This window comes from Botryllus schlosseri, chromosome 14, assembly GCF_051294905.1.
Source record: "Botryllus schlosseri isolate E-star chromosome 14, Bs_hap1, whole genome shotgun sequence".
NCBI lineage: Eukaryota > Metazoa > Chordata > Ascidiacea > Stolidobranchia > Styelidae > Botryllus > Botryllus schlosseri.
The window spans coordinates 24,055,160-24,078,370 of record NC_137249.1 but is presented as its reverse complement, the minus strand read 5'-3'; the positions used below and the strand labels follow the sequence as shown (position 1 = coordinate 24,078,370).

General features: G+C 39.4%; 2 long non-coding RNA genes and 1 pseudogene across 3 annotated transcripts in view; 2 read left to right on the top strand and 1 right to left on the bottom strand.

The window, feature by feature from the left end:
- LOC145456561 (uncharacterized) overlaps positions 1 to 23,211 on the top strand; it is a 390,319-nt gene that overhangs the window by 86,233 nt on the left and 280,875 nt on the right. The window lies entirely within an intron of this gene.
- LOC145456548 (trans-1,2-dihydrobenzene-1,2-diol dehydrogenase pseudogene) overlaps positions 1 to 23,211 on the top strand; it is a 355,453-nt pseudogene that overhangs the window by 173,536 nt on the left and 158,706 nt on the right. The window lies entirely within an intron of this gene.
- Positions 20,029 to 20,828, bottom strand: LOC145455167 (uncharacterized). The gene is made up of 3 exons (XR_013920282.1): positions 20,453 to 20,828; positions 20,331 to 20,387; positions 20,029 to 20,263 (listed from the first exon to the last, which is right to left on the bottom strand). It is a non-coding gene; the product is annotated as an uncharacterized LOC145455167 (long non-coding RNA).

The following is a 23,211-nucleotide window of genomic DNA, read 5'->3' as shown; positions in this document are numbered from 1 at the left end:
CGCATGCCACCTCCACCATAAGAATAACGATATATTGAAGTCGTAATCGCCGTAAACGTTGGGGTCAGAGTTGGATCAATTGTAATTTGTAATTGTAATTGAATGTAATTAATTACATTTTTCAATGTAATTGAAGCATTGTAATTGAAGCATTTTTATTTTGTGTAATTGTAATTGTAATTTGACAAAAATTTTGCTCAATTACAATTTCAATTACATTAAATTGCTATTGAGACCTGACAAGCACAACATAAAATAATTGACTTATGATGCATTCTCTTTAAATGTCGACAAGGATTTCGATGGATCCATTTGCGGAAGCCCTTGACTGCGCCCCTGCGGGCGAAGTTTTCTTTATTTTTACCGCTATGCTGGCCTCGGCTGCCACGATTGAATACGCCGAGAAGCGAACTGCTGCGCCGGCTAAAAGCAGCAGAATTGATAGTCCCATAGCTGGCGATCCAAGCGTCGGAATTTGATATGTATGGTCCTAATCGGAAGCTAGTGTCGCACTGATTCCGCAATAAAAGTATATTTCCAGGCAATGGTACCATCCCAAAATAGTCGTGAAAGTCTGGGAATCGGCATTGTTCTGAACAATTGCTGGGCGTAATTGGTCATTGTTGTGGTCATGCTGCTGCGGCGCTCTCACTTTTCAAAACAGTCGGCCTTAAAGGCTATTTTGGAGCAGTTACATTGCCCTGACGAGATTTTAATTTGTATTTTCGGAATTGGTGCATCGATAGCGTACCATAAAGACCAGATGCATGGAATTTAGACGCCGAGCGAGATAGTGTAATGGTTATGGGTCCGGCTTCTCGATAGGTAGGTCGTGGGTTCGATCCCCGGCCGGGTCATACCAAAGACTCGAAAATTGGTATCCGCAGCTATCCTGCTAGGCGCTCAGCAATCACGGATAGCATGGAGGAGAAAAAAAACGGGGACGCAGACTAGATGACCTCATGGGGCCGTATCGCAACTCCGTCGTCAAAGCGTCTCGATGGTGCAGGCGAAAAAGAATATCATATCTCTCTCTCTCTTGGATCGCCAGCTCTAGGCTTGCTGCTTTTAGCCGGCTCTGCAGTACGTTTGTCGGTGCATTCATCCGTGACTCACATCTTGCGCATCTATCGTGGGTTGGCAATCTACAATACGATTTCAGATCACGATGCTGCACCGTTACTTCGTCTAGCTAACTAACCAGATCACTGGATATTATATAACGTCGTATCTGACAAAGCACGGTTTTGTTTTACTCCTCATCCTAATTCCTACGTCCCTCGATAAAAATAATATTATTTCTTTAATTATATAGGCTACTATATACGCAAATCCAACACGTGCATATATTATAATACTTTTTTCAACGACATACTGCATATAGTTCGAAAACGTTTTTTCTTTTTATTAATTAACGGGTATTTGCGCATCATGAATGAAACATGAATACTTGAATTGTTGTTAATTACGACGCTACGGTTGTAAAGGAGCACGGTTGAATTTATGATTATTCAATTACATGTTCAACAGCAGCAATTGTAATTGTAATGTAATTGAAGCATGCAAGGAGTAATTGTAATTGTAATTTGATATTTTTAGCATGGAGTAATTGTAATTGTAATGTAATTGAAACATGCATGAAAGTAATTGTAATTGTCATTGTAATAATGTAATTGATCCAACTCTGGTTGGGATTAACTCGAATCGGTCATATTTAATAATTTGGGATATGCACATTAACTAACGACCAATCACGTGATCAATATACCTGATACATATTCCACACCGTGCGAGAGATATCTACACCCGAAAGGGCGATTCATTGGGCTCGAAAGTCACGTGACTTCTGGTTCGCTGGGGCCAAACAACTATCTTAGATAGCCGCTGCCTGTGTTAATTTGCGATATTGGTCTGTTTTTAAATCGTATTTTCTGTCTCAGTGAGGTTGTTTGAAGTACAGTTCTGGGTTTTATGTTATCTTCTATGACTTATTAGCTAGTTTCAGGACTTTTAGATACTAACTAGGTAGGATTATGTTGTTTTGCAGCCGCGCAAAATGCCAGGGTATAACGTGCCAATTTATAATGGATGAGAAAACAATTCGGAGTAGTCTTTCCATCGACTTCTGAATTGCCAGAAAACGACAGGAAAGTGACTGAAATTAATAAAGCTAGTGAGAATGATAAATATAATTAACATTTGAACTATGTTGACTTGTTTGTTTGGTGGTATCAAATGTCATACCGATATCTCGTGTGCCCCAAGACAGCGTAATCGAGTCAGCTTCAATAGCAAATGATTTAAGATAAGCCACAATTATTAGATTTTTTAAAAGTATTTATGTAGTGAAAGTGGCCTAAGAATAGATGCATCAACTGCAGGCATCGGTTAGCTTTTAAGATATCTGTGCCATTTATCGAAAAAGATAATCAAGAATTTCGGTCAGCCAAATTTATATTCAACCATGCCAATCAGAAGGAAGTTATTGATTGTTTCAAGGATAGTGCTGCTGAGAAGACTGTTATTGCCGGACAAGGATAAGAGTACCGTACTTTCGACTTGGTTTTTTTGATGATGCAGCGATTTACAATTTGGTATCATTCTAACTGGAATGTAAATATTCTTTTAATGGGAGACCAGGTCTTGATGTTACTCATGACACTACTTCCTATAATTTAGTACTGGCAATGTTGCCAATGTTTTTCTAAATTTTGGTCAAGTTTCTATACATCAGTGTTGTTCAAAAATAACTTTTTTTCCAAATTTCACTGGCTCATGAACAAAATTGTTAGGTGGCTTGAAAAAAGGTTGCACACTAGATTTGGCTCAATTCCAACATGCAGAAGTGAAGCTATCAGATTTTTAAAAAATTGAATTTATTGTAAAAATAAAATAGTTTTATTAAATTTTACTGGCTATGCCATGAAATTGTTGAGTTTTCAAAAAATGTTTAGCAAATTTGGCAAGTTGAGCCAAATTAAAAATTTTCTACTTCCAGTAGCTTTTGCATTGCTCTATACAAAATTTACACAAATTACTTGAACAAAAATCAGAGGGTAATTCATAACTATTTTATTCTCTTTATAGATACTTTTAGATGTTTAACAAATCAATGCAAACATTGATGCTAGCCTCACTAATATGTACCTGATTGCTGTGCTAGTGAAGTTGCACTGTGCGCTATATGTAAACCATATCCGGGGCATCTCTGATCCCGGCATCTTGTATGATGCAATTGGTATCTCTGCCTAAAACTGCTCTCCAGAAGACACCATCTCCATCATCGCAAGAACGAGAAGCACACGCACGCTATTTACCCCTTGAACTGTAAGAAAATGCCGCTTAACTGTCTATGGAATGACGTCACTGTAGGGAGGTGGAGCGACACACTTCAAGACGCTACCGGCCTTATAAGTCGGTACCACATATACTTCCTGAACTTGTAGAAATCCACCCAACACGCTGGGAAGGAACTGACATTGTTGTCGACATATGGTACATCAATGCCACCAGTAGGTCATTTGTGAGACCAGCCTCGTAACCATGCGGACCCAACAACACTGGTATCCCTTACCGTCGTTCTCAGGGCCAGAGCACCGTGAATTTACACAAACGCCGTTCAGGATCTTGGCTTGTCAATGGAAGATACTTACGTCGACGCGATGCAGAAACGCAATAACTACAGATTGCCATGGAGTGCTCACAGTTACACTGCTTGCTGTTATTCTCGTCAATTTCGATATACCAACACAGTCCTATCAATTGTATTGCTTATGACTGCCCATTTTCAAGCCAACTCTGTGTGTTTAAGTGAGTCGTCAGTTTAAGACTACCTCCACAGTAGCAGTGTATAGCTTAAGTCAAAACTGCATCCGTTTATGGCAAGTTGGCAACATTAATCAGGAATACCTAATCTGTGACCAATACAACATTAATCAGGAATACCTAATCTGTGACCAATACCTACATTCTATCTGTTTCATTCTCGGTACAAAGGAAATACATTCTCAAGTTGTGAATTTGTCGAATTTCTTGGCCAGTTATTGATTTCGTCAGCACTCTTAGAATTTTGTAAAATCAAGCGAGAGTATGCAACTATGCAAGATTAAGAAAGTATTGTTGTGGAAATATAGTTATATCAGAATTAGGTAGTTCTTCTATTCAGAATCTCGAGGGAATCGTCGGGTCCAAAACGAAGAAATTGCATAAGTTTTGAGTATGCAATGCACAAGCTGCACTGCACTTGACAAAGTACTTGTGATGCTGGGCAAGTACTATAGTATCACCGACTCATTTCAAAATGAAGACTTTCTTCTAAACGCTCAAGTCTATTAATGATCTTGATTTGGTAGAATAGGGACACTTGATATCTGTCAATACACACATTACAAAAGTGCCGCAAACATGTCCTAAAACTACTTTAAAAAATATAACACTCCCGGCAAGTATGCAATATTACATAGTACTCTGAAAAGGTGGAAATACTATCTTCTTTACTTTCATTCAGTGTGCATGCCTCCTCTTTACATCGCCTAGGTCAAGATGGGTGTCTGATTCCATAGACTACTCCAAGTCGCTTCGACATCTTCCTGTCTTTTCATTGTATCGCATTTTGTGGTGTATTGAACTGATAAAATTGCTAATAAACCAATGATGATGATGATGATGATCGTCTGTTTGCACCACAACATAAATGCTTCAAAGTTCAAGGGTCTCTTTGCTTTTTGATAAGCTTTTTCTTTCTTTCTTCTCTTGCTTGCTTCCATACGTCCTCGTCAGTGGTGCCGATTTTCGAGCCTCATCAGCTTTACTTAGCCATCTGGGCTTGATTACATGACGCTGCTCATGTAGTTAGGTAAGCAGTGGGGAGTCCAGATAAGCCTCCGACCCACTTGCGTCAAGTGGGATTCGAACTCAATTCCAACGCTTCCCCAATCTTACAGGTAATTTTGCAGTTACCAACCTCTACGTCATAAACTTTCATTATACTCATGGCTGAACTGAATATTTCCCAATTCTTTGCCATCACCACCATACATTGCTGATATTGGATGGTCGTTGTCTAAATCATTTTGACTTCTTTTGACCAGATTCGGATTAATTTTGAAGAACTCGCAAATCGTAAAAGTAGCTTAACCAAATCCATCTGAAATTAAATTTAACACGGTACGGTAATGTTACAATATTAATAATCTCCGATGTTGACTGATCACTGTCTCCGTGTCGATAAGTATACACTTGAAGCATAATAATGCTGCAGCCATACGATGAATAGTTAGTAGGTCCAGATGAAAGTACTAAACCTTGGAATTACTTGTTTGAAATAGGCTATCTTAAACTGCTCTATACTCCATCATGTTAATTGAATACTATACATTGTCATCTATCTGCACGAAAAAAATCAATCCTGTAACACAAACACATAATGTGGCAGCAAAGACCAGCGCAGTAGCAGAAATTGCGACATACAAATGCATTACTGTCGCAGAGAAGATGATACCAGAAACGCGCTTGGCCCCAGACGGTGGTTGCTATGCTGAAAAGTCACGTGACTTTCGAGCCCAATGGTCGCACCCATAAGAACACATGGCGAGTCACCACAGATCCCGTAAGAATACACGACAGGCGAATCACCGCCACCGCCTATAGCCAAAAAGGCGAGTCACGACCACGAGTTTTCACGGCGAATCACCGCCACGAGCTATACCTGAAAGGGCGAATCACGACCGCGCCCATAAGAACACATGGCGACTCACCGCCTAGAGGGGGGTCTAGAAAGGCGAGTCACCACCCCCGGTTTTCAGGCGAGTCACCACCCCGCCCATAAGCCACAATGGCGTCATGCGAGAGATCTATACTACTACTGTAGGTTGGCCTTTTTACTGACTATCCTAATCTCTGGACTCTCCTCACTCGGTCTTTTGATCGGTGAGGCTGGTATTTTGTTCCGGAAAGTGTACTCAGACATATATTCTGGGACACTCGGCTTCCTTGCGGTGACCGGTGTTCCAGGTTCTGGAATTTGTTGTCCATACGGACGTTTGTGATGAGAAGGTCGTCATGTGCTTCGATGTTCTCTCTTCCTCTGGGGCTTGCGCCTCTCCGTCAGTAGTATAGTCGATCGCTCGCATGACGCCATTGGTTCTTATGGGCCCGCTCGTGACTTGCCGCGAAACTCGTGTTGGTGACCACACCCTTTTAGACCCCCTATCGCTGGTGACTTGCCATTGTTTCTTATGCGATCTCTGGTGATGTGTCATTGTTTCTTACGCGGTCTCTGGTGATGTGTCATTGTTTCTTACGCGGTCTCTGGTGATGTGCCAATGGTTCTTATGGGATCTCTGGTGATGTACCATTGTTTCTTATGGTATCTCTGGTGACGACACCCTTTCGGGTATAGGCTACGGTCGTGATTCGCCGTGAAAACCCGGGGTGGTGACTCGCCTTTTTTGCTATAGGTGGTGACGGTGATTCCCCTGTCGTGTATTCTTACGGGATCTGTGGTGACTCGCCATGTGTTCTTATGGGCGCGGTTGCATGCGGCTATTGCGTCTTATAGCGGGGTGGTGAGCGGCTATTGATGCTAACACGAAACCCGGGGTGGCGAGCGGCACTTATTTCTTACGGCGGTGGGTCTTATTTCTTATGGGTGCGGTCGTGATTCGTACTTTCGGTATAGACTGCGGGCGGCATGTCGTACTTTCAGCAAAAAAGGTGTGAAATAGTTTGCCAAGTCTAGGAATCACTTGCAAGGTAATATTTTGGTATTTAGTTTACCACAGAACCGGCGTAGACGGCGATAGAATATCAACAATAACAACGCTCACGAATTAACACTTCAAATAGCTGCGAAATAGTTTGCAAAACCCCGCGATCGCTGACAAGATAATGTCTCGGTCATAACCATCTTTCACGACTTGGTGTCATAACCATACCGATCGCTCACGCGGTGAAATTTTAGTAATCAGTTTGTCACAGAACTTGATATCGCTGGTAAGATTTAACATGTAACGAATAACAGACCGCGGTAACTTGAATAGCGACAAATTGTCACTTATTTCCGCTCTAACCCTAATCCTTTGTGAAGTGAACGCTTATTCAAAAGGGTGTGATATAATTTTAAAATCCAACGACCACTCACCGGATAATACTTCAGACATAGCAATTCCTCATACCCGCCCACAAGGTCATATTTCGGTAATATTTCGGTAATTAGTTTGTCACAGAACCGTCGCAGGCGGTGATTGGAAAACCGACAATTTGTCACTCGCCCGCGATCGCTATATGTTTCACACCTCCAGAATAGTGGCTGACTTTAGTTGCGTGATAAGATCCATGAAAATATTCAATCAATGTGTTAGTTTATCAACTTGAAATGAAACTCACTACACAAATCAAGTCGATTCGTATCTGAATGTTTTAAATCGGTACAACTCTAATCCTTTGACAAATCCCTTAACGCGTTTTTGTTGAATCGAACGTAACCCGAATATTACTGACGCCGACTTTCAGCCGCATCGAATTATCCGCACATTCCGCGCCACTGTTTTCGCACTTATAGAATCAATACCAACTATAACTCTACAAGAATCAAGAATCACAAGTATGTGCAATACACAGTTATTGTCTTTACACAGTTATTGTCTTTATTAACTTGAAATCAAACACTTAACAAAAACACGCAACTAATCATTTGGCAACTCTAGCATTACCAAAAAATTCCAGTATTGTTGATTGAAAATCCTTGAGTCATTATTATCAAAAATGTTATAGTACCGCATCGGAATCCATTCGCGGGATGTACTAAAGGTAAATCCAGATAATCCAAAATGAAATATTTGGACTTTGACAAACATGACTACCAACTTTGATCCAGTCACATTTCAAGATCATACTTTGAAACAATCCTTGAAACTTACAACTCTATTCACGACTGAGTTTTCCGTTTATCAAATAGAGTTTCAGTAAATACTATCGCGATATTTTAATGTGTTACTACACACAATAGAATCAATCAATGAAATACCACCTGTTGTAAATATTTCTAACTTGACAACCACTTGTGCATACCGCGATCGACTTGTGACGCGATGAGTTAAATCGTAAATCGGAATATTTCAATCTATTCGTCGAAACCTTGAACAAACTATCAGGTTATTTTTTGTTGTAATCGAGTGAACGGAAATAGTATTACGTCTCAACATTTTACCATCTCCCCATACACAAAAGAGTAAAATACAAAAAACCTTGTCAAGTCAATCCGTTTCTAGCTCACCCAACCAAAACAAAAAGTATCCGCATGAAAAGTAGACAAGACTACGCCAGTAATCACTACAATCCAAAATCCGTAACAAGCTCGGTTGTATTCAAATCCCTACGACGCGTCTTTTGTTTTTCAACTGTAAAAGTCGTTACTATTTTGCAAGACAAAGTAATTACTACTTGATATATTTTATAAACCAAAGTAAATACTACTCGGTGTGTGGTTTGAGATTAACATATTACATTTGAGTATACCAGATTTGAATGCCTGACCAACGTAGTTGAGAATTCACTTCTTACAATCAAACGCCGGTTTTACATTGAAAGGTATCATACTGTAAACATAAGGATTGACACATTGATTTGATATATGAGATTTTGTAATGCTCGACCACGACTTGATTATTAAATTATTCACGATAATTAGACCCGATGTTGTGGTAAAGGTTATTAGAAAATATCACTTTTGGCATCGAGTACCAGTCGAAGTGGGTGAACAATAACACCGAAAATGATAAATGCGTTTCGTGCTACTATTGATACAAGTTCATTTCTATCAGGTGAAATAAACGCCATCACAAAACTCAGAGCATGCAAAGGTCTTGATTGATATGAATTTCGATTTGTGTCTTATGATACCAGCAAACATTTTAGAAATATTATGATTCGTTAAACCAAAGTCGTATGTCCGATTATTAATTGATTGGAAACTTGATCACGTACCTCGATCATTACAGAAGATTATACCGCCATTGTCCGACAATCTTTTACAAAAGGATCGAAACCAAGTAACCCAAAGTCGTTGCCGTCGCTTAAACAATTTGTACGACGTTTGATAAATGTACCCTATACTTTGGTGTACTAGAAATATTTGTAAAACACACTCTGGTAAAGAAATCGAAAAGATATCCTACACCTAAATCTGATAAAACCATTTTGCACTTTTTGTTCGTTAGTAGTATCCATTTGAATTTTTCCATTTCCTCTCGTCAAAGTAGATGTAATCATAGTCGCTAAAGAACTTACTTGGATGTGTTTGAATTCTAGACATAGTTATGATTTACTCAACGCAAGACCCAAGAATGATTTACTCAACGCAAGACCCAAGAACAACCGTAGTTAACAACCGTGTACACATATCCAAAATATCGCACACTCCGCTATTCCTAAAGTACAAACACCCGATACAAAATATTACTTGTTGTGTTGTTGCGGCATCATCTTCACAATATCACCATTTTGTTTGTGTCAATTAGTTAGTTTGTATGTTACCCCACAACTCTTACAAAAGTACGAAGGATATTAACATCGCACTAAGTAATTAACTTTACTCGATATTCTCGCATTGCAAAACTAAAGAATGGTTGGTTAGACTCTACAAACTGTTTCGATATCACAAGACCTGTATTGTCTGAATGGTGTTCATGTATCTTAATAATCAAATAGTTCAACACAGAACTAGTACTAACAGAAACATCAGAGAGTTGTTTACACAAAAGTTTGTATATGTGGACAGTATGCGAATACCATGTGTAAGTCCAGCACAATTGCGTATCCATCCGAGTTTAGTTAACACAAATTCCGAGTTTAGTTAACACAAATTTATTACAACGGAGTCACGTAAACTTTCGTGACAGAAAAGCATACTCACTCCTAGAGGGTTATGTCAATACCATAGCAGTTCCCCAACAGCAAAGTACATATGTTTTCTAGTCACGGTCCTTACATCTTTCACATAGATCAATCTACTTTGCTAACGAAAAGTGCTGAGTCATCACATGATCGCTCTCACAACAAAACAGCTAGTAGATATTATCATTCAAAATATTCCTAACCCTTTACACACCAGTAACAAATCATACAACGAATATGTTTTGTGGGTTGAATTGCTGTTCAGTGCCAAGTCTACCTGTTGAAACGTACATTAAAAACAACACAGTCACAATCAAATTAAAACCACGAATCTATTTTCATTTCCTCGCAAACTGTCACATACAGAAAAATAAATTTAATTTCCCAAAACATACTTGTAACCAATCGCTTTCATTAAACATGCAACACCATAATAGTATTTACTTTCTACAACATAGACATTCAGGTGTAGTCAAGAAATATTTTCAATAATCAAAATCATCGACTTCTGTTTACGGTGTTAGTGTGTGCATGTCATACATGTGGACCAGTATTAAAATGGACACGACACGACTGACTGTAAGGAGATAGAAGTCTATCGCATAGATTTACATGTGGTCTTCGCTACGGTTTCAAAAAACGAATCATCTCTTTTGCATTGATCTAGACCGAGCAAGTTAGTTAATGGCCATGATTGTGTTTGTCATATGCGAATGATAGGGTTACTGTCAAATCTACATACAACAATCTTCTGACGATCATAATAGCAATTTCATTTCCCACCCCTTCATAATTGTACAACTCGGTAACTACGTTTAACAAGACCAATCACACTACCAGCGTTGAACACAAGATACCTACCCAAGTAAAAATATCATTCTGGTTTGGACAACTGACGTTTACCTGTGTAAAATTATCATTTTCACTTGGATGTCCACCGTTACCTAACTAAAATACCATTGTCCTTTGGGGATTTATCGTTTACCCAGTGTAACAATCCCCTTTTCACTTGGAAATATATTTTTGGCCTGAATAACAAACCCCTTTTCACTTGGAAATCTATTTTTGCCCTGGATAACAAACCTTTTTCACTTGGAAATATATTTTTTCTCTTGGTAACAAACCTTTTTCACTTGGAAATCTATTTTTTGCCTGAATAACAAACCCCTTTTCACTTGGAAATCTATTTTTTCTCTTGGTAATAAACCTTTTTCACTTGGAAATATATTTTTTCTCTGAGTAACAAACCTTTTTCACTTGGGAATATATTTTTTCTCTGGGTAACAAACCTTTTTCACTTGGAAATATATTTTTTCTCTTGGTAATAAACCTTTTTCACTTGGAAATATATTCACTTGGAAATATATTTTTTCTCTGAGTAACAAACCTTTTTCACTTGGGAATATATTTTTTCTCTGGGTAACAAACCTTTTTCACTTGGGAATATATTTTTTCCCTGAGCAACAAACCATTTTCACTTGGTGGGTCGTCGTTGCCCTTAGTAAAAATATCATTTTCCTTTGGAGATCCGGCGTTTACCAGTGTAACAATACATTTTCTCTTGGTCATCTAACTTTTCCTAGAGTAACAAAAACCACCATCATTTTGAAATCTGACAAACACACCTGACAATTTGGTATTTGTTGTATTGACGATAGTTTGAAATAGATTACAACGAGCAGTGACGGAAATATACACGGATTACCGGTTTCAGAGTATACCTCCATCAGTCGTATCACATCAATATCATCGGTTAACCACATACAATATCCTCTTGTACACAGAAATGCATGTTTCGGAAAATTGGACAATAGACTTCGATAGTTCTGTGATGTCCAGGTTCACGCTTTGGATTTTCCAGAGTCAAAATGTCTGGATAAAACACCTCCTCGACGATGGTTGGTATGTGGATAACGGTATTCGGAAAACGGTTGGATTTATGTCACCCATCGCGATAACAACTCCAGGTCGAGTTTTCTTCCGCATGTTTACTATATTGTGTCTTTATTGGTCAATGTATGTCTCGACATTCAGTTTGAAATCGGAAACCCTGATAAAGTATGTAACCGGATCCGGATATCAATTCTGAATCGATAAACCAATGAACAATATTCAAAGTAAACATGTTACATCCTGTGTTTCCACGAAAAAATACCATCCAGACATACGTCGCGCTTGTTTACCCACAACAGTATACGCGTAAATGGAGGTGTGTGACATTGCATGCAATGTGTTGGTATACAAACATCGGGGAGTAAGCCTTCGATCCACAGACATTATCATAGCCGGTAGTTTTGATGTAGATCGAATGTCATCAAGCACACCCGATAACAATGTCATACCAATAAGCCACATTGCAACGAGGAGTCTACAGTTAGTTCGTGCTGTATGTCCGACGAAAACCACAACGAAGACCACTTATGAATCGATTCGAAACATTTCAACCCTTCTTACATTTAGTTAATTCGAGTCAATTGTAATACGGATCCCCCCAAGTATGACACACACCTACACACCAATATCGTAAACACTCAACTTGATGACATTGATATAGTGTTACTAAAAACAATTATAAAATATTTGTAAAACTGAATCCCACTAAAAACAATTATAAAATATTTGTAAAACTAAATCGGAATTCATGTCGTAACAGGTTTCTTGAACTCGTGCTTGATGAAAACGATTGGTGACAAGTATGCGTTTGTGTTTGAGTGAAAAATAATTATTTAGAGCAGTGACATTTTGTGACCAACGAATGCAAATTGATCATGATACTACAATATACGCTTTCGTCAACATAACGACTTGGCGCAGGAGAAACACTTTCATGTTTTTTGAATAGCTGGATTCTCGAGACTTGTTACTTGTACCATGTACCGTTGGTGACTATAACATATAACACTTGTAAACCGGAACGGCCCAGATTCAAGACCTGGTGGGGTCACGGTGAGAATTTGAAAATTGAAGGTCAATTCTGCAAAATATGGCCCCACCTAGTAAGGGTTAAGACACATGAACACCCATTCAGACAATAAAGGTCTTGTGATATCGAAACAGTTTGTAGAGTCTAACCAACCATTCTTTAGTTTCGTAATGCGACGATATCGAGTAAAGTTAATTACTTAGTGTGATGTTAATACCCTTCGTACTTTTGTAAGAGTTGTGGAGTAACATACCAAGTAACTAGTTGACACAAACAAAATATTGAATGACTGCTAACGCATTGAGTTCATAAACCAAGAGGGTGAAATTTGTTTACTGTTAAACTAACATAACTCGTATCCAGCGAAACAGATACAATCCGGTGATGTGATGTTGGTCAATATCCATTTTGTAAAGATTGAGTAAATCCTCTTCCGTCAGGTGGGTGTGGTTCAAATCAATAGCATGTTACACATAAACATCATTTGTATTGAGGGTGATATTGTTGAGTGATGATGCCGCAACAACACAATAAGTATTATTTTGTATCGGGTGTTTGTGCTTTAGGAATAGCGAAGTGTGTGATATTTTGGATATCTGTGTTTGGGTGAAACTAGGGTTGTCCTTGGGTCTTGTGTTGGGTAAATCAGAACTATGTCTAGAATTCAAGCACGTCCAAGTAACGTCTTTTAGTGACAGAGTATTGTGATGACATTTAATTTAATTTAGCGAATGACAACGGAAAAATTTCCAATTTCTCTGATCGTGTGTGTGTGTGTGTGTGTGTGTGTGTTTTACAAATAATTCCAGTACACCTAACTATAGGACACATTTAGTAAACATCGTGCAAATTGTTTCTTTGTGATGGTAACGACTTTCGGCGGCTTAGTTTCATGTCAGCAATTATTATTTGAGGGTTCAAGAACAATTTCAATCAATACTACAAATGAACAACAATGCAAAACACGTTTAGCAAATAACAGTGTAGCAAGTACTTTTTTAATATTACGATTGTTGTGCATCAGACATTTCTAACTGAATTGGATGCATCTAACAAACATATCACAATTTACTTTTGTAATGATCAAAGTCTTAGAGTGTATAACCTCGCGATATTTTACATTTAGCACGCACAATGGGGGAGTTACTGAAATGATTAAGAATTGATCGCTAGCTTCGAACGGTACTCGATACTCAAAGTGATATTTTCACAATCTGTAAAGTGCATATGTTTCAATTCTCTGTCACAAATTCCGACAATAAATCGTTGGATTCAATAGTAACGATACTGTGATATACTGATTCTACACTTAGTCGTTTCAATTACCCGTTGGGAATCGGGATAATAAAGCATTTTGTATCGGAGGTTTAATGTATGAATACTGGAATTATTACATCTTTAGTGTTGTCTATCGCAAACGATAGATTTTAATAATTGTACTGATGGTTGAATGTAATAATACCGATATTGTCGTTTCATCTTTAGTCTTGGTTACTGAAAATATTTTCTGATATCCGCGATACGCAGAGTGATTTTTACCAAGGTGGAGTAATTTTCCTATCAAGAACATTTCAGACACACATAGTTTTACAGCTTAATATGTTAATAACATTGGTACTGAAAAGTTTGTTGCTGTCATAACATTTACCACAACGCCGGGTCTAATTAACGCAAATAATTCAATAATAAAGTAATGATCAACTATTACAAAATCTCATATGTCAAATCAATGTGTCAATCCTTATGTTCACAGCATGATAACTTTGAATATAACACCATCGTTCGATTGTAAGAAATGAGTTCTCAACTACGTTGGTCAGACTTTCAAGTCTCGTATACTCAAACATATTATGTTAATCTCAAGTCGCCGACACTGAGAAGTAATTACTACTTGGTATACTCTGTAACATAAAGTAATTGCTTTTACAGTTGAACAAAAAAATAAGAGTTGGCGGTATATGAGTGCAACCGAACTCGTTGTGGATTTTAGGTTTTAGTGATTGTAAGGACTCGTGTATGCTTGGCTGTTTTTCATACTGATACTGTTTGAGTTGGTCGAGTAAGTTACGGTCGAGTAAGTTACAAACGAATTTACTTGACAATGTCTTTGTGATTGACTCTTTGAATACCGTAAGATGGTAAGATGTCGAGACGTAATACTATTTCCATACACTCAATTACAACGAAACATAACCAACATTCAAATAATCCGTAAGCTACAAGTAGATTTAAAACTTGATGCTGTTTTGTGGTTAACTCAAGTCAGTAGTCATGTTTGTGTTGATTTCAGGAATGATCATGACGAGTTGGTCGGGTAAATTAGGTAATGTGGTAGTAACTATGACCTTACCGAGTTGCTGACATTCAAATATCTTTTACGCTGTAATATACGGATTTAATTGTGATAAATTATTAGTCAGTTATTGTTCAGACATTCAAATCTCGTATACTCAAAATATAATATGTTCAAGTCAAATCGTATATGCACCGATTAGTAAATACTTTGTCTTCAGAATAGTAACGACCTTTACAATCGAATAAAAAAAGAACGATCATACGAGTACAACCAGGATGAATTATTTCAAATTTATGAGTTTAAGTGATATAATCAAGTAAGTGAAACTAGATTTTTAACAATTGTTAATGTTGTGAATAATTCTTTTGAGTATGGTACGATGTTGAAATATCTCTTTGACAAACGGAAAGCAGGATCGTGAATAGAGTTGTAAGTTTCAAGGATTGTTTCAAAGTATGATCTTGAAATGTGACTGGATCAAAGTTGGTAGTCATGTTTGTCAATATATTTCAATTCAGATTATGTCAATGTCAATATATTTCAATTCAGATTATGTCAAAGTCCAAATATTTCATTTTGGATTATCTGGATTTACCTTTAGTACATCCCGCGAATGGATTCCGACACCGCGCTATAACATTTTTGATAATAAGGACTCGAGGCTTTTCATGATAGAGTTGACGAGTGATAAGATGCGTGTTTTTGTTAAGAGTTTGATTTCGTGTTGATAAAGACAATAACTGTATAATGCACATACTTGTGATTCTCGATTCTTGTAGAATTATAGTTGGTATTGATTCTATAAGTGTGAAAACAGCGGCGTGGAATGTGCGAATAATTCGATGTGGCTGAAAGTCGGTGTCAGTAATGGTCGAATCAAAAGATCACGAAAAGATTTCTCAAAATAATTAGAATTGTACCGAATTAACACATTCAGATATGAATCAACTTGGTTTGTGTAGTAAGTTTCATTTCGAGTTGGCAAATTGATACATTGGTTGAATATTCTCATAATTCTTATCGCGCAACTAAAGTCAGCCACTGTTCGATGTGTCAAAACATATAGCGACCACCAGAAAGTGTCAAATTGTTGGTTTTCGAATCACCGTCTGCGACGGCTCTGTGACAAACTAAGTATCGAAATATTACCTTGTGAGCGATCGGTAGTCTTTAACACCAAGTCACTAAAATGGTTATGCCCGAGACATTATCTTGTTAGCGATCGCGGGATTTGCAATCTATTTTACACTTTTTGAAGTGTTAATTTACGAGTGTGGTTATTTGCTGGTTGCTTTTTGTGTCACTGCTGAATACTGAATACTCCTGAATGTAATAGTGCTGACTGGATTAGTGTAATAATCGATACGATAGTGCGCGGTTGGTCGTGAAACAATTCCGCACGCAGGTCATTCGAAATATAGGTCGCACGCACTGTTTAATCCTCTTGCAAGCCACGTTTCCGTTTGTGCGGTTATTGTTGGTGACTATTCAACACCGCGCGAGAGATGGCTGAAAGTGCGAATCACGACCGCGCCCATAAGAACACACGGTGAATCACCACAGAACCCGTAAGAATACACGACAGGCGAATCGCCGCCACCGCCTATAGCAAAAAAGGCGAGTCACCACCCCGGGTTTTCACGGCGAATCACGACCGCAGCCTATACCCGAAAGGGTGTCGTCACCAGAGATACCATAAGAAACAATGGTACATCACCAGAGATCCCATAAGAACCATTGGCACATCAACAGAGACAGCGTAAGAAACAATGACACATCACCAGAGACCGCGTAAGAAACAATGACACATCACCAGAGATCCCATAAGAAACAATGGCACATCACCAGAGATCCCATAAGAACCATTGGCACATCACGAGCGATAGGGGGTCTGAAAGGGTGTGGTCACCAACACGAGTTTTCACGGCAGGTCATGAGCGAGCCCTATACCTGAAAGGATGGGGTCATCAGAGATCCCATAAGAAACAATGGCAAGTCACCAGCGAAAGGGGGGGGTCTAAAGGGTGTGGTCACCAACACGAGTTTCGCGGCAAGTCACGAGCGGGCCCATAAGAACCAACGCTAGTTCGCGAGCGATCGTATATACTACTTCCGTCTCTTCGCTTTCACTGCTATGTTCAGAATGTTCGTCATTCTGGTGTTCGTCATTTTGTGGTTCGTCATTTTTCTCAACTTGTTCTACCTCTACGCTATCTGCTTCCGCTTCTTCTGCGATGGTCAGCTCGCCTTCCGAAGAAGACTCGCTTTCCATGATTTGTTCGTTAATCTCTTGGGCTGTTGGATATTCTTGTCTTAAAATTGGACATTCCTGCCTTCTATGACCAGGGGTTTTGCACTCGATGCAGACCACCTGGCTTTGGCAATTTCTTGCCGTATGCCCAGATTGTAGGCAGTTGTAACACCGTGGTGCATATTCACCGGGTGGCCGGTAAACTGCACCACAGTTTCCTCATCTTGATGACCGGCGGCAATTTTCTCCGTTTGTAGTTTTGAATCATAAAATCATAAATCTCCTGTAACCGTTGTTGATCTCGGTTCCTCTGTGGTTAACTCTAATTACCTTTATAACTGTACCGCAGTCGTGTTTATGTATCTCCTTTGTAACCTCACTATATGTGGCTTCCGTTGGAACTGCTCTTATATTTATGTTATCATACGGTGTTGTGGCCTCAGCGAAGGTTATTATTCCTGTTTCCAGTGCAATGCCGTCTTGCCAAGCAAGTAATAGTTCGCGTTTTGTTTTTTCCGTCACTTTGGTGTTCTTAATTTTAATGTTGTATGTTGTAGGGCCTATTTGATCGATAGACTCTATCTGATCTTCAAGATGTTTTGTGTTCCTGTAATCTACAATTGCATGGAACACCTCTTGTGTGCTTGCAGATTCGGGTACGTTCGCGTCAAGAGATCGCGGTCTACCTTCTGGTTCAATGTTTGGAGCCGCTTGTAGACCGGCGGAGCGGTCGGTAAAGTGTTATCCGCTTCTTTCTGAAAGCTGTAATGGTGCGCTGTATCTGGTTCTTGGATGCTTCGCAAGAGCCGATACTGTGGTTTCACTGCGAAGCGAGTCATGCGATCACCGTCGAGACAGTGTCGTAGCGTATCGGTAATTTAGCCAATTTAAGCCAAAGGTTATAAACAGACAGTCTCCCGTCGCCTCAAGCGAGAGAATAGGAAAAGTAGAGACTTGACTCCAGAGAGAGTCAAGTCTCTAAAGAAAAGACTCAACGAGTCCTGACTCGAGAGAGAGAGTCAAGACTCGAAGAGAATAGACTCACCAAGACTCGACCCACGAAGGGGAGTCGAGTCCTGGAGAGGTAGAGGTTTTGAGTCTGAAGGAGACTCGAAGTCGGAAATCCGGCGTCGATGAAGAAGAAGGAAGAAGAAAAAAAATTAACCTAAGTAAAAAGGTTTAAACTAGGTACAACAAAACTTAACTAGTGTTTACGGTAATAAGGTAACTACAATGGCCACAGCGGCTCAAATCGAAGTTCTTTCACCTGAAAAAGCCGTTAGTATACTCGCGTGTTATTTTTTTTTAGGGGTAACCTGGAGGAACCGCAGTAAACCTCCTCCCCGTTACGCTTGCGGCAGCCATGTGGCACTACACCACCGGACTATTGCCACAAGCGCCCTAATCGGTCACTCTTGGGTCCAAAGTACCCAAGAGCTCCCAGTTAGGTTGCTTCTTCGTTTGCTTTACCTTCTAAGTTTCGTCACTTGTTAGGTGCAAACGGCTGTCACAAGCAGGCTTTGGCTGGGGGCGTCTGCGGAGGCTTGTCCCGCCGCCACCATACTTGTGACTGGGATACTGGCCAGGCAAGCTGACACAGATCCCGGGTCGGAGCATGAAGGCCTGACGGCCATACTTCTCCTAGGTGTGCAAGTGATTGGAAGTATCGGTTGTACCACAAGGGTTTCGCTTCAGCCAGATCGGCCGATGCTTATTTTTTTTAGGAGTAACCTGGAGGAACCGCAGTAAACCTCCACCCCGTTACGCTTGTGGCAGCCGCATGGCACTACACCATGTTGCTATTTTGCCACAAGCGCCTTAATAGGTCACTCTTGGGTCGAAAGGACCCAAGAGCTCCCACAAGGTTGCTTCTGGTTCTGTTTTCCCTTCAAAGTTTCTCTTCAACTTGTTGGTACTAACAGCCGTCTCAAGCAGGCTTTGGCTGGGGGCGTCTGCGGAGGCTTGTCCCGCCGCCACCATACTTGTGACTGGGATACTGGCCAGGCAAGCTGACACAGATCCCGGGTCGGAGCATGAAGGCCTGACGGTCATACTTCTCCTAGGTGTGAGAGTGATTTGAAGTACCGGTTGTACCACAAGGGTTTCGCTTCAGCCAGATAGGTCAATGCTTATTTTTTTTCGGTCGCCGCAGCGATCCCAATTTTATTCCGGAAGAATTGCAATACAATAAATTGGAAATTATACATATATTTATCTATGTTCATTCACGGTTGCCAGTGAACTCGGCACCTGGTGAACTCGGCACCTTGAACTCCGCACTTGGTGAACTCGGCACTTCGTTTGACCGTAGATGCTGTGCGATCTCTATTGTTTCGAGTTTATGACAATACAATGTTCCCCATGACACTAATAAATGTTTTCCATGAACACATCGAAACTTATGAAGGCCAAAATAATCAGTTTTTGCCTTCAAGAAACGGATATTATAAATTAAATATCGCCCTTTAACTATATTTTGTTAGAAGGATGTTTCCCTAATGTCACCCTTCACCTTGCTCCTTATAAATTAAATATCGTCCTTCAACTATATTTTTTTAACAGGATGTTTTCCTAATGTCACCCTTCAACCTGCTCCTAACCAGCTACCTGTGACAAAATCACACCTTCCTATAAGTAATCAGCTAATACAAAATCAGTATTGTTGTGTTGTATTGAACTTATAAAATCTACGATTCTTGCATCTCCAAAGAATTGAGGCATGTTTTTTTTAATCTTCCTGGTGTAAGAACGATCGACCTTAGTCGTCAAACAGCACATCTCATCCTCTTTGCGATACACCCTCCAATATTTTATTAGCTGACTCGTCCGAGCATGACATTTCAGAGTTGACCTGAGCAGCGGACACATCGGATAACGACGACTCAATGAGATCATCTTCCTGCAAACAAAATTTTAAGTTAAAATCTAATCACACATATCGAATTAATCAGCACTATTCAACTTACCTGGTTGTTAAGATCGGCTACCGGTAGTGGCCCCACTTCAATCTCAATGGCATCTTCCTGCAAGCAAAATTTAGTTGAAATCTGATCACTCATATCGAATTAATTAGCACTATTCGACTTACCTGGTTGTTAAGATCGGCTACCGGTAGCGGCCCCACTTCAATCTCAACGCATATGTCCATGTCCATCGCAAATATCAATCATTCCCTCTATCCGTCAAATTAGCAATACATGCACCGAGTAGAGTAGTAGGCCAACACCGACAGACGGCATTGTTGCGTGCGTCACAATACAAGCGCCGATTTCACCAGGTGCCGAGTTAAAGGTGCCGAGTTCACCAAGTGCCGAGTTCACTGGCAACCTTCATTCACACTTCAGCAGTCAGAAAAAAATCAGTCACGGTATATTCAATCACGCGCACATACATATCAAACCATTCACACAATTGCAATCCTCCGGTCCATGTTCCAAGTTCCATCATCCTCATCGTCATCGTCCTCGTCAGAGTCATCATCATCGTCCACGTCATCGTCATCCTCCGTCGCTGCCGTTCATCTTTCGTCAGAGAGAGAGAGAGAGAATCTTTATTCGTATACATTACATATCAACATAACACTACAAAAATGTTACAGTGAAATGCGACATGCAAGGTAGACGGGAGGCTCGATATGACAAAGTCTTCAGAGCCGAGCCACCCGGGACAGGAGCAGTTTTCACAGTCGATAACTAATGAAGAAAAAATTAAAATAAACTAACGAACGAAAGGGAAAATAAGACACAGTATCATGGACCAATTTGAAATACAACGCAAATACAATTTAGCGGTAGTTAGAGATAAGAGATTGAAAACATTGTTTTTTAAAAGCACAAGAGTCTAAATTGCGGAGATTAGGTGGCAGCTTATTCCAAACATTGACACCAATAAAACTGATTGAATTTTGCACTAGACTGGTAGAGTGGTGTTGCACAGACAGAGACAAGTTAGTAGAAAATCTGGTATGATGTTGGTGGGTATCTGAAGGTATCTTGAACAGATTATCAAAATATAGTGGCAGTTCATCCTGATGATAGCTATGCATGAATTTCATTACCTCAAATTTGAAAATGTCTTCCACTTTCAATATTCTAACGCTACGATACATGCTATTACAATTCTCATATCTAGATTTCCGACAGAGAATTCGTATGGCTCGATTTTGCAATTTCTGCAGATGTTTTTTCGCAGCAGGTCCCCAAACTAGGATCCCATAAATGAGATAGGAGTGAATTAAGGCATAGTAGACTGATCTGAGAGTTTGATGAGGAATTAAATTTTTAAGGCGATAGAGAGCCCCGACACCACGCGAGATTTTAGTTTTTATATTGTTGATATGATCAGACCATCCGAGTTTATCATCAATGATAATGCCAAGATATTTAACAGTTTTATGTGTATCAAGATGTGCGTTATTTACTATAATTCTACTGCGATTCACTTGTGTATGAAATACGAGAGTTTTGGTTTTGGAGGCATTGAGCTGAAGTTGGTTAGATGCCATCCATTTTGACACTGTCGATAGCTTAGTGTTAATGTTGTCAAATGCATCAGATAAATTTTTACCGGGTATAACTAGGCTGGTGTCGTCAGCAAACAGTGTGATGTCATTGTCAAATAAATGACCAATATCATTGATGTAAATTATGAACAGCAGGGGCCCGAGAACGGATCCCTGAGGTACACCAGTCTGTATGGGTAGTAATTGTGAACGCGTTGTTCCAATATGAACAAATTGTTTCCTATTTTTTAAGTAAGATTCGAAATACATTTTTGCAAGTCCACGTATACCATAGAATTCAAGTTTGTCAACTAGTTTGGAATGATTGACACAGTCGAATGCCTTTTTCAGATCTAAAAACACGCCAGTGGCAACATTTTTAGAGTCAATGAGCTCATCCTCGAGGTAACCTGTAATATAGCTTGAGAGGTTTTGTGGTTATTTCTAAAACCATATTGATTTGAGTTTAAGAGATTCATTTTATTGAGATAACTGTTAAGTCTCTCAAATAATAGTTTCTCAAGCAGAGTGGCAAACGGTGACAATATCGAAATGGGTCGATAGTTGCTTGCGTTGGTTTTGTCTCCACATTTAAATACAGGTATCACACGTGCAATCTTCAAGTAATCAGGAAATATCCCTGAAGAAAATGAGAAATTGAATAATTTAGCGATGGTATCTGCTAGGTGAATTCCTATGTGTTAGACAATAATGATAGGCAGTTGGTCGTGACCTTGAGCTTTATTGTTTTTCAGTGTAGATAGAACACTTATGACTTCATTTGGTGACGTTGGTTGAAGATAGAATGATGAACTTGGGCGTTTTCCAAAAATATGATGGTGATCGCCATCATCATTCGAGCAACATTCCGAGAGTTTTGTGCCGATGGTAGAAAAGAAACTATTAAAGATCTCAGTCATCCGGGACTGATCAGAGACCATTTGATCAGAAACAAAATCGTTTATTTTGTTAGGTGCCTGGGATTTGGATTTTCTGTTGATAATACGATTTACGGATCTCCATGTTTCACGTGGATTATTTTGATGTTTAGAAAAGTGTTTCTTAAAATATAGTTCCTTTGCTTTCGTTTTGATTTGAGAGAGTAAGTTGGCATATTTTTTGAATTGCAATTGTCTAGATTCTGACCATTTATTTTTCAGTGATCTGTAGAGTCTGTTTCTGTGCTTAATGGATACCAGTATGCCAAGAGACAACCAAGGTTTATTTGATAATCTTTGTTGACGCTTTGATAGAGTTTTTAAAGGTGCATGTTTGTTTACAATACAAGAGATTTCTTTCATGAAGTAATCAAATGTTTCATTAAAGTTGTTATCATGGAGGATCAC